Here is a 12,824-nt window from a genome sequence, read left to right on the forward strand (position 1 = left end):
TAGGGTTTCCCTGCTAAGCACACCTCGTGCTCAGACTTCCCTTTCAGAGTTCAGAGTACCTTCCTGAATCTCCGAGTCACTCAAACACTCTTATGGGGGAGAGGTTTAAACGAGTGCCAACTATACTTACAAAGAACAAGTTCTTTGAAGCAAGTTTGACCTTTGGCTTCTGGGTACACATAATATATGCCTAGGATCTAAGAGAATGTATGTAATCAGCAGTGACTGATTTTGGCTTTGGAATTCTCTTCTTCGATTCAAGCTTTGAGCGATTAAGCTTTAGGCTGAGTAGCTATTTCGGCAGAGCTTCAGCTTATGTCGTTGAATCGGTGAAGATTGAAGTGTTCCTCGAGCGCTATTTGTAGGAGAACTCTTGAATAGATCCGTTGGCGTAAATCGTCCTCAAGATTTCTTCCGTTGGAGAGCAATTCGAATTTGGGCTGAGGCTTCAATCTTCGAGGTTCCTTGTCTGTGTGGAAACGGTTCTCTTTGAAGGACAGGAGATGTGACATCTCTGAAAAGTAGCCACCAGATAGGAATGACCTCTGCAGAGATAAGATATTGAAATATCTCTGCATTTAATGCGGCTGTACTTTGAGCGTACGTGGCTTCCTCTGAACGTTGGAAGATCAGTCCTAGGAGGAATGTTCAACTGATACTTGACTTTAGTATCAATCTATGGCGCGCATTAAATAATCAGTCTTCAACTGATTTTTCAACTGACACTTCAGTTGGTAACTCCAGTCTTCAGTCTTCAGTCTTCAGTCTTCAGTCTTCAGTCTTCGACACCGCAACTAAACTAGAAACGAACTCTAACACTTGAGTTCAAAACGATTCTAGTCTATTTCATGTAAGACCTATGAATTTTGGTATCATCAAAACAAGGGTTAGGATATTCCACAAGGTTCCCAACAATTTCCCCATTTTTGATGATGCCAAAACCACACAGCAGTTCTAGACAATCAAAAGACTGAGCTCTCAGTACAAGTTCTAGACAAGGGGAGAAAACAGTTCCCCCTTAACAATAGAACCTAAACAACTTATACTTAGAGCAAGAACGAAAACAGTTCTAAACACAGAACTTTAAAGAAGACAGAAAAACCATAAATCAGAGCCTGGACAAAGAGTCATTGTCTTCAGGGTGAGATCAATAAGAAGTTGTTCTTTTTATAAACGAGAGACTGATAAAGTATCAGTCTAAGATTACATCTTGGGAACATAAAAAGAACATTACAGAGTATTGCCATCTTACTTAAGGTATTTGATTGTAGAGTTTGAATACTGTTTCCCATACCTTTTTGGCTTCTTTAGAGTCTGGATGGAAGTTCCAGATTCTGCAGACGGTTCTGACTTCTTTCTTGATCTTCTCTCTGTCAACACCATTCCTGAACCTTGGTGGAGCTGCTACTTTCTTCTGAGGGTCAGGTATGCTTTGTCCATAAGCCTTATGAGCTTCCAACATTTGATGAACAGGTTCTTGTTCTTGTAAATGCATCAGGAAGTACTTCCAGGCTTCATTCCTGCGCTCCTTTTCGCCTTGAATATTTGCAAACACCATCCATTTGGTGTAGCGTTCCTTGAGTTGTTCCCACCAGTCATTCAGCTTTGATGGTATCCATTTATCTGGTCGCTCAAACTTTTCCAGATGAGATACAATCAGTCCACTCTTGAGATAATGCTCAAGCTTTTGACTTTCCTTCAGAGTAGAGATGAATTCGACAGTTTTCTTCTTCTTCATTTCTGATTCACTTGAAGAGCTTTCTCTGCCTCTCTTTCTGCTAGCTTCAACTGAGGCGAAAGTGGGGGCTACTCTTGCCGCGATTTCCTCGGTCCTGTTTTCCACCCTGTTGAAAACAGCGGGGAGCATGTCCGCTTCTTTTTGCATACGCCTCAATATATCCTCTTCCCCCTTTTTGGCATCAGCTGGAGGAAGTCGACTCTGTAGCTCTTGAAAATCAGTGAGCATTTTCTGAACGAGGGCGGTGTCAGGAGATTCTTTGGTTTGTTGGAGTTCCCTTTCCACCTTTGCAAGTCGTTCCATTATAGGCTGTACCGTCGTTGTAACGAGTTCCTGGACCTCGGTTCTTGGCATGAACGTCTTTAGGAACTCAAGTTCCATTTTCTCGAGCTGTGTAGTTAGACGAATATAGTGTGTTTTCCTTTCAATCTCTGCTTCGAGAAAGAGAGTGTAGAGTTCCTCGTGCCCCTTCTGAACTTTGGGGAAGCCAATCTTTGTATCAATCATTTCAAGCTTGTAATTGATCAGAAAATCTTTCTGTGCCTTTATCTTGAGCTGGATCTTATTGATTAACCCGGCATGATGGATCATGTCAGCGGTTGCCTGTTCTCCGACTTCTTTGAGCTTTTTCACAAACTTCTCACCATAGATTTGCTGTCGTTCGAGCTCGTGCTTAAGCGAGTCGATTTCAAGCCGTTGATCAGCAAGCTGGTTCAGCAGTACATCCATTGGTCTTTCTTCATCATCAGCGATCCTTAATAGATGTCTGCGTGGCCGATTTTGTTTCCAGAGGGTAAGGCGCACATTAGTTTCTTCATCTGAATCAAATAGAACAGGTCCTTCTGGGCGAGGAAGCTCGACGTGTTCTATTGGAGTATCTGATTCGTCAGGAAGGTTCTGCTCTTGCTGACGCTCTTCATCAGTCTTGGATGTGGAGGCCTCAGCTTGATTGGATGCGGCAGGGCAATCTGTTCTTTCTTCAATAGATTGCGGAATCTCTTGTTCTTGACTGACGTTTTGACCTTCAGGTGGAATTACCTCATCAGCGTTTAAGAGTGTTGATGAAGTCGGCGGAGACTTCAAGATGTCGTCAATTCTTTCTGGATCAGCATTGTCTGCTGATTTCTCCTCTTCTACTGGAGAAGGAGCATCAACTGCAGTGATGCTCGTCAGGTTCGTTTCAGCAGTCAATGTCGAATGAGTGGATGGTAGCTCCGGTTGACTGATTGAGTCAGTCATTGGTTGATCATTAAAGGCAGAATCAACAGCAGCTTCCTCCGGTTGTGAATTTTCATTAATAGGATAGTTGTGAGCTGCAATCACTTCCTCTATGACGAGAGGCTCATCCAACACCTTTGATGTCCCGGCATCGTCGTTTGGTGGCAGAAGTAGTCTGAATTGTTTGGACGAGTTCAAGTAATTCATGGCAAAACTGTCAATGTCATGAATTACGTCCCAAACATGTTCAATTTGAAAGAGGCTGATAAGAGTAGCCTCTTCCATCTCAAACGAGTCTTCAGCTTCAGGGCAGCAGAGACTTTTGATTTTTGGACATGGCGCTGTTTTCAGAAGAGTAAACGTGAGAAGTCTATGAAGATCCCGGTAGACTTCTAGAGACGTATCAACATCACCAATTATGCGTTGTAGGCGATTGGTGGCAATTTGTTGAACTTCAGACTGAAGTTCCACAGCTTCTTGAGTACCTTCGAAGATGAAGGTGGAGGCTGGTTCTAGTGCAGTTTCCATAACTGTTTTGCCTTTTGATCTTGGAGAGAATTTCCAAGGTATCTCAGTTGGTATAAATGGTTTCTTGGGGAGGATTGTACGAACACGTCGTGGCACATTTGTGAGAGGATTTGAAGGAGGTGAATCAGGGGCTTCAGAGTCAGATGATGGAGGAGAAGAGATGTCGATTACCTTTGCCTTCGAGGAAGGTTTGGTATCTCTTCTGGCAATTTTGAAGAGACGTAGGCTGTCTGTGAATTTGATCATCTTAGGCCATTGCACATACTTGTACGTCTTTGTCCCCTCGATGATGATCTGGGATACCCTGTTCCCCTGTCGGACCATCGTTGCCGGTCGTGTGTTGTGGGCTTCATTGTAAAGAAGCTTCAGGTAAGCTTCTTCCCAGTTGAAGCACTCCTTCTTCATAAGAGCAGCCATGACATTCTTCTGCGGTTGAGAGGCTTTGTCTGGAGTTCCTGTAGCACCTATCCAGCACTTCTGGATAATTTTGCCCAACGTGGCAAATTCTGGATGAAGATGAGATAGAGTGATCTGACTCTTTGTTGATTCAGATTTATCCTTCAGTGAAGTCTTGAGGGTTTCATTTGCTTCATCATCAGTCAGTGAAGAGAGTAGAAATCCGTTGTTTGGGAGATTGAACAATTCCCTGACAATTTCAGAGACGTTGAGAGTCTCTTCAAAGCATTTTGCTCCATCGATGATGCTGACCTTTGAGATTAGTACTCCGGAATTGATGAATTTGAGATTTTTGTAGAATTCTCTGACAGCTTCATCGAGTAAGTAATTTGGTTCACTTGTGACAAACTTCTTCCAACCATTCTGGCGAAGTATTTCAGAGACCTTCGTAAATTCCGACTTCTTTTCAAATGATTCCTCATGCACTGTCTGTTCATATCTGACTTCTTTCTTCATTGAAGCTTCCTTCTCGTTGTCAGTCTTCTTCATGTTAGTATTGGCCATCTTGAATAGAATATCTGTGAAGAGAAATTTTGCAGAAAGCGATCTCACAGTAGATTGCTGTGGATTTAGAAAGTTAGAGAGAAAGAGCAAAAGTGATGGAGAAGGTTGAATAGCAGTAGAAATAGAGAAAGTGGTGATCGTGGGAGATGAACAGTTTCCTAGGGTAATCGAAAAGACGTGGGCACGGTTTGAAATAAGCGCGATAAAGCAATTATAATAAATTTTGACGTCCGTAGTAATTGCCTAACAATAAAATGCCTAGAAAAAAGAGATATGCACTGATATAGAATATTTGTCATAATCACTTGCCGTAAATAGGCGGCGAATAGTGCCTGCAATGATTTGAAAAGATATGCATAAAAGGAGATTTTGGAAATTGAAAGACAAAAGAAGAACGCAATTTCATCAGTTAACCAAAATCACACCTAGACTCTATTTTCATTTACTCCAAGAAAATGATACGAACAAGTTCCCAACAATAGGCAAAAAGGCAAAGTACTGAAAAAGCTTGAACAGTGTTCCCCCTAAATAAGATAACCTATATTCATCAAGAGAAAAATAGGCAAAGAACAAAAACTGGATAAGCATGAATCTTTATGAACAAAATACAAATCAATATGAACCAAGAATGCAGAAGATCACAACAAGGAAGGGCTAGCTGAGACAAACTAAGAACATCATATACAAAATAATGAGTTTCTGTTTAGATGACATTCCTTGTTCTTTCTGAGTCCTTAGTTGATGCGGAGTTGTTTGCTTGGCTTCCTTGGAGGACTTCCTTTTGGTTCTTCAGTCAGCTTCCCTTTTCCTTTCCTGTCCTTTTCTCGTGTGTCCTTGTCATCAGACGCGGGGACATTGCTGACTTTGTCCTGGATGTCCAGTTGTTGTTGAAGATGAGTGACGGTTGATTCCAGAATCGCGATCTTGACTCTTAGCTCATATGAAACTTCTTCTTGAATGAGCATCCTTTCTTCCAGCATCTGGACTCTTTCATCAGTGGTAGTTTCAGTAGGCTCTTGTTCTTCAGCTTGTTTCTCTTCTTCTGTTGCTTTGGCTGAAGCCGACTGATGAGGAGGAATTTCATGATGGACTTCAAGGTTCTCATCATTGTCTTCTTTGAGAAGACCTCTGGAAGTTAGGTACAGTCTGAAGTTGGGTGCCCAGTCGTGGATGCCATCCCAAACATTTGTGACTCTGAACTTATCAAGGATGCTGTTCTCCAAAGCTTCTATCTCACCATCAGTGAGGACTTCATCAATCTCTTTGTATTGTGATTTGGGTAGGGTTTTGATGAAGATGTAGAAGAAATAGCTGACGAGTGCATGAAACTCTTCCGGATTCAGGGAGGCTAAAACTGTGGGAAAAAGGGTTGTGACACAGTGTTCGGACAGTTGTGTCACGAAGCTTTTGAGAAGGGCTTTTTGATTGACAAAGATTGAGGATGAGGATGCAGCATTGTCGTTAGAGACTTCATCAAACTTTGCCTTCTTGTTGAACCCTTCAAGACAGTAATGGAAGAAACCTCTGAGATGAATTTCTTCAGATTCTATTTTTCTGTCAAAGGTTGCTTGAGTCTCCTCTGACGGTTGTTTTTCTTCATTTGCTGGAGTGACAGATGGAGTCTGTTGTTGAGGAGTTTCTGTGCTCGGCATTGGAACTTTTTCAGAAGATTTTGGAGCATCTTCTTCATGTTTCTCATTGTGGGATTTCTGAGGGGTGTCCAATGAGATCTTGACTGGAGATGACACGCTTTCGAACTTTCTTTTGGTTGATCTTCGAGTCTTGTATCGTGGCTCGGAAGAAAGGAGAGGAATTTCAGTCGAGATGCTGAAATTTCCTTTGAGTGAACTTTTCTGTTTTTCAAACAGATTGATGGTGGAAGACACTTGAGTAGTGTTCTTCCAGAAGCAAGTAGTCCCCTTAGCACTATGGAGGATGAGTGTTGAGACTCTTGTTCCTTGACGTAGATGTCTGGTGGAGTGAGACTCTTTCTTTTCTTCAGCGAGGATCTGAATGTAGGCCTTTTCCCAGTTGAATGGGCCTTTCTGCATCAGGGCGATCAACACAAGTTTGTGTGGTCTTGAAAGGTGACCATGGGATCCAAGAGTGCCAAACCAGCATCTCTTGATCATCTTCGCAATGGGTATGAGATGAGTATGAATTCTTGAAATGCTCAGCACATTTGTGATGACGCGATCGACAGGTGCATTGCTTGTCAGTGCTTCCCTCATGTGCTCAGTGGCTTCTTCGTCGCTGAAGAATGGGGCTGGTCCATCAGTTGGGAGATTGAACATATCTCTTACTGCTTCAGATATGTTGATGGACATCTTGGTTGATTCTGAGAAATCTTCACTTGTAAACACAGAAATCTCTGTTATGAGTTCACCAGTCGATTAATTGGTCTTGATGTTGTCGTAGAACTCTTGGATGATCAGTTTGTCGAGAAGGAAACTTGGTGAGCATTGGACGAACTTCATACATCCATGTCGTCCTGAGATCTCATCGATCTTTTTGAAATCAGCAAACTGTTGGAGTGATTCCAGTGTTGCTACAGATTCGTAACACACAACCTGTTGTGATGCTGATTTTCCCATATGGATTTTCTGAGAGATTTTCTGCAAAAGTCTTGAAGATTGATTCTCACAGAGAAGGAACTGTGGATTCTTGCTGTTAGTCTTGCAGAAAAAGGCACACTCAAAAATTTTGCACACAAAGATTTCTCTGAGATTGAGTAAATCTTTGGTTGAAGATGAAACGTTTTTGAAGAAGGTGTGAGAGGACGTGCAAGAGGCGGTTTCAATAAACGTTTGAAATCCGTGCAAATGGAATCGTGCCACGTGGATCACTCCGCTTGTTAGTAAAAAGGGCGGGTTCGTGTGATCGTGTGACAGCCGTTCTTAACGCAAATGTGTACGTGTCAACAAAACAAAAAAAATGAGGAGAAAGGCATTTAGACAAGTCAAATTTAAGCACAATACAACCAAGAGTATTAAAGAGAAGTAGTCATATATACAAATGAAAAGTTGAGGGAGGCTTACACAGTGATTGACACTAGTTTTGTCATTGATTGAAGTGTAAGTTCCCCCTGAGTTTTATGACTGATTCTCCTTGGATTTTGAGTCCGTGGGCTGTTGTTGCATGTTTTTTTTTTTCTCGTTCCATCTTTCTTCTGTGCAGTAGTGATTCCTCACGAATCATTCTTTCAAAAACTTCTGACGTCGCTTTGAATTCTGTCTCTGTTTCCTTGAGACGTTGAAGAAGTTCTTGTTTCTGAGACTGAAGAAGTCTCAGTCTGTTGATCAGTCTGTGCTCATGTACATCTCTTTTGTTTGCTTCGTCTTCATCTGAAACGAAGTGGAGCCTGACGATCCTTCGAGCATCTTGCACACGACCAATCTCTTTGAGGATCTGTCTGTGCTCCCTAAGGAGATCTTCAAATCTCGATCTTAGGTGTTGATACTCTAGTCGCATTTGATCATATCTGCTTGAATCTTCTGGTTGTGAGTGAGTTGGACTAATGTTCTCTTCTGGAAAGATGAATCTTTCTTCTTCATCGGAGTCCAATGATCCTAACTCAAATCCGCTGATTCCTCGAAAATATGTATGAACATAATCGCTGGAGGAATCCTTCTTGTTCCTGTACATGGTTAGAGAAAGCAGGAGAAGCACACAGGAAATAAGAAAAAGACACAACCAAGCAGATACAAGAGTAATCTCGAGAAGAAATTTTTGATAAAAAAAAACAACGTCACCCCCAAGAGGATCTAGTTCAAGTAGGAACTAGTCAGAGACAGATAGTTCTTGCGAACAACTTGCTCTGATACCAATTGTTAGGTCCGGGGGGGTCTTGAATAGGTGTATGGGGGAGGGGGGGAATACACCTATAGGCTATTTTTGATCTATCTACCAACCTCAATCAGAGGGATCTCAGTCAGAGATAGAAAAGAAACTTTTCATGCAAACCAGACACCTGTTTAACCGAAATTAGTTTTGACCAATAGGGTTGACGACTGATACTGAAAGCTCTTCAGTAAAGAGTTATCAGTTAAGTCACTAGAACTTAACTGATCCACGTAAGGGCTTCAGTCGTGTTTGCAAAGATGAAGGTGATATCTCTCTTCCTTACTATCAGAGGATAGTGAGTCAGAGTGATATCATACGCAGCGGAAATTAAACTTAGTTTCGAATAGCCTCAGTGGAGCAGATAGTTGGATTAGGGTTTCTCTAGCTGTTAGTCAGTGTTCAGTTTTATCAATTGAGATAGCACAGTTAAGAATGTAAAACTGAAAGTTGTAAATAACACAGAGACTTTTACGTGGTTCGGAAAAACTCTTTCCTACATCCACGGCTGGTTGATCAGACCAACAATTCACTCCGCAAGTGCTTGCCTGGTGCACTGCAAACCGTAAACTGAAGATAAACTCTCTTCAGCACCTACACACCTCGCGTAGGGTTTCCCCACCTACACACCTCGTATAGGATTTCAGCACCTACACAACTCGCGTAGGGTTTCCCTGCTAAGCACACCTCGTGCTCAGAATTCCCTTTCAGAGTTCAGAGTACCTTCCTGAATCTCCGAGTCACTCAAACACTCTTATGGGGGAGAGGTTTAAACGAGTGCCAACTATACTTACAAAGAACAAGTTCTTTGAAGCAAGTTTGACCTTTGGCTTCTGGGTACACAGAATATATGCCTAGGGTCTAAGAGAATGTATGTAATCAGCAGTGACTGATTTTGGCTTTGGAATTCTCTTCTTCGATTCAAGCTTTGAGCGATTAAGCTTTAGGCTGAGTAGCTATTTCGGCAGAGCTTCAGCTTATGTCGTTGAATCGGTGAAGATTGAAGTGATCCTCGAGCGCTATTTGTAGGAGAACTCTTGAATAGATCCGTTGGCGTAAATCGTCCTCAAGATTTCTTCCGTTGGAGAGCAATTCGAATTTGGGCTGAGGCTTCAATCTTCGAGGTTCCTTGTCTGTGTGGAAACGACTCTCTTTGAAGGACAGGAGATGTGACATCTCTAAAAAGTAGCCACCAGATAGGAATGACCTCTGCAGAGATAAGATATTGAAATATCTCTGCATTTAATGCGGCTGTACTTTGAGCGTACGTGGCTTCCTCTGAACGTTGAAAGATCAGTCCTAGGAGGAATGTTCAACTGATACTTGACTTTAGTATCAGTCTATGGCGCGCATTAAATAATCAGTCTTCAACTGACACTTCAGTTGGTAACTCCAGTCTTCAGTCTTCAGTCTTCAGTCTTCATTCTTCAGTCTTCAGTCTTCAGTCTTCGACACCGCAACTAAACTAGAAACGAACTCTAACACTTGAGTTCAAAACGATTCTAGTCTATTACATTTAAGACCTATGAATTTTGGTATCATCAAAACAAGGATTAGGATATTCCACAAGGTTCCCAACAATGTTAAGTTTAAAATATGACATGGACGCCACATAAGCTAAATTTTCCATTTGTGCCATTCTCCTAAAATCAGAAAACCCTAAGAAAGCAATTACAATTTTTCAGCTGCCCGACGATCACTCATTCAAACGGTGAATGAGTGAGCTAGAAATGTCACTGCTTTCGTCATTCCTCATTAGGGTCCTGAGCTTCTTGAAATTTTCAAGATCGAAATCCGAATTATCTTCATCTTCATCCATTGGTTCGGATTCTTAAAAATTTTGTTGTTCTTTAACAACAAGTCTTCTTTCATTTTCAAATGCCGAGGTCGAGGGATCTCTCTCATTATTTGTATAGGATTAATTAAGAATAGGAATATATATATATATATATATATATATATATATATATAGGGAGAGGTTCAAATAAGAACCACTAATAAAATAAGAACGGAGAACCATTTTAAGTCATTCGATCATCAAGATCTACGGTGGATGCATCATCTTGGTGGATGGATGCAGGTGCTGGGTTCGAATTCTGAAGGGAGCAAAAAAAATATTTTTTTCGGATGCATTAAATTTAATAGCGGATGCATTGATTTGTATAGCAGATGCAGTAATTTTATTGATTCTTATGTTCTCACGATAATTGTGGTTCTCACTATAACCGCACCCTATATATATATATATATATATATATAGGGGAGCTATAATAAAAACACTTTAAGTGTAGAAAATATAAATAAATCTTGACCATTAAATATTTTTGATCTAATGGCTTAAGATTTGCCTAATCTAATATGTGCATATTCACGCCTAATTCATAAAAGGATAAACATGTAATTGCTTAATTTAATACATATTCACGCCTAATCCATACAAATCTTTATAATATACTCATTGTATTTTTGGAGAATGAATAATTGCCATAAGTTCTCACAATTAACAACTATAATTTTAATTCTTAAAATTTATCATACCAAATCTCACTAATAAAATTTCAGATTCGTAACAGTGACTTTATTATGTAGTAAACCACAAAAAAATTTAATTCTTAAATTTAATAAAATTTCGGATTCGTAACAACTATATTTTCAATTCTTAAAATTTATCATACCAATTTTCACTAAGAAAAATTTAGTTTCGTAATAGCAAGATTATGATGTAGTAAACCACAAAAACCGTGGAATAACATATCATTTTATTTCAAATAAAACTTGATTTTAATTATTAACACCAAAAAAGTATAATTTGCACGACTCTTAAAATAGATCATACAAATTCTCACTATCAAAAAATTAGATTCGTATCAATGACTTTACGATGTAGTAAACCACTAAAAATGTTGAATAACAAATTATTTAATTATAGAGCAAACTTGCTAATAATTCGTAATACCAAAAAAGATAATTCGTAATACCAAAAATATGATTTTAATTCTTACCCCACTAAAATGTAATTCGTAACGAAGTACAATACCTCATTAAAATAACCCACAGTATATATTATCCAACATAAATACCTGATTGGTGCTTTTTTTTGGCATTCAATTCATATCAAACATTCGAAAATCTAAACCACTATCATTAGGTTATGGGAAAGAAAATCTTTCCATATCCCACCGCATAATTATCGGAACAGACGGATAGATATGAAAAGTCAAACTCAATTTTAATGGCAATTTTGCCCTTCATCCAATTTGTTACGAATCAGTATGTATAACTATATGAACCATAAAAAAGATTAATTTTTAATCTGGACCGTAAATTATTTAGAGATGGATGGCTGGATCTTGTATATATTTTATACACTAAGGAATGTTTTCATTGTAGCCTCCCCTATATTATATATATATATATATATATATATATATATATATATATATATATATATATATATATCATTCTATAAATTAGTCAGCCTTCCAAATATAAATTGAGTAAAAAAGGTGGGGGATTTTTTTGGCTAGATAGACCAACTTTTATATATGTATAGATTTCACTTAAGAATTCTAAGAATTTAGTGAGGTGACTCGTCATTCTATCGTTGAATTTTGTATAGAAGGTCATTTTTTGAAAAAAGCTTAAAGTTGGGGACTTTGAATAGAATTATTATCAAAATAAATGTATAAAAAAATGTCAACATAAACTAAATGTAAACAATGCTCTCAATAATAAAAAACTTGGTTGCGTTTGGGGCTCTCCGTGCACCAGATCTTACCTGGCTAGCGCCCAGATCTATGCTCAAATTGACACAATCAAAAGTCTCACTTTTATTGTAAGAAAACGCAACCTCAAACTATAAGGATGAGAAAGTCAAGAACTTCATGCATCACATGAGCACGAAAAGGTAAAACCTCGTCTGCAAGGAATGCAGACGAGGGTTCTTGAAGTGGAGATGGGTTGTAAGAAAAAGGAGCCTCAAATTGTGAAGATGAGGAAATCAATAACTTCAAGGCTTGTTTATGGTATATCTTTGCCCTTGCTTTGTTCCTAGCTAGTATTGTAATTCAATCTTTTTGTAAATTTGACTTTTATTCTATTCTAGTCGATTTTTTTTCTTTTTAAAAAGTATTTATTTTTAGCAAAAGATTTATCAAAGTTTTGTAAGAACGATTTAAATTATTAAAATGGGCCAAAAATTTTAAATTATTGGGCTTTCTTTCATTTAAATGATTGGGCCTGTTTATCTTAATTTGTGGAGCTCAATTTATAAGTCTTCATCGGGCTGAATTTTATTTACAAGGCCCAATTTTCACTTCGAGAGAGACGCCGAGATGAAGAAGGAGGCGGCAGCCATAGCGCTGGGTTCGTCGGAGAAAGAGAGAAATCGAGAGTGAGAGATGGGATAGAGAGGGAGAGACATGAGATTTATTTGGGCTTCAACTTTTATTTCAAGTTGGGCCAGAGACATGAGATTTATGGGTGATTCTATTCATAGCCTTTCATTTAATAAAAAATAAAATTTATTTATAAATGTACT

This window comes from Salvia miltiorrhiza, unplaced genomic scaffold, assembly GCF_028751815.1.
Source record: "Salvia miltiorrhiza cultivar Shanhuang (shh) unplaced genomic scaffold, IMPLAD_Smil_shh original_scaffold_419_1, whole genome shotgun sequence".
In the NCBI taxonomy this organism is placed as follows: domain Eukaryota; kingdom Viridiplantae; phylum Streptophyta; class Magnoliopsida; order Lamiales; family Lamiaceae; genus Salvia; species Salvia miltiorrhiza.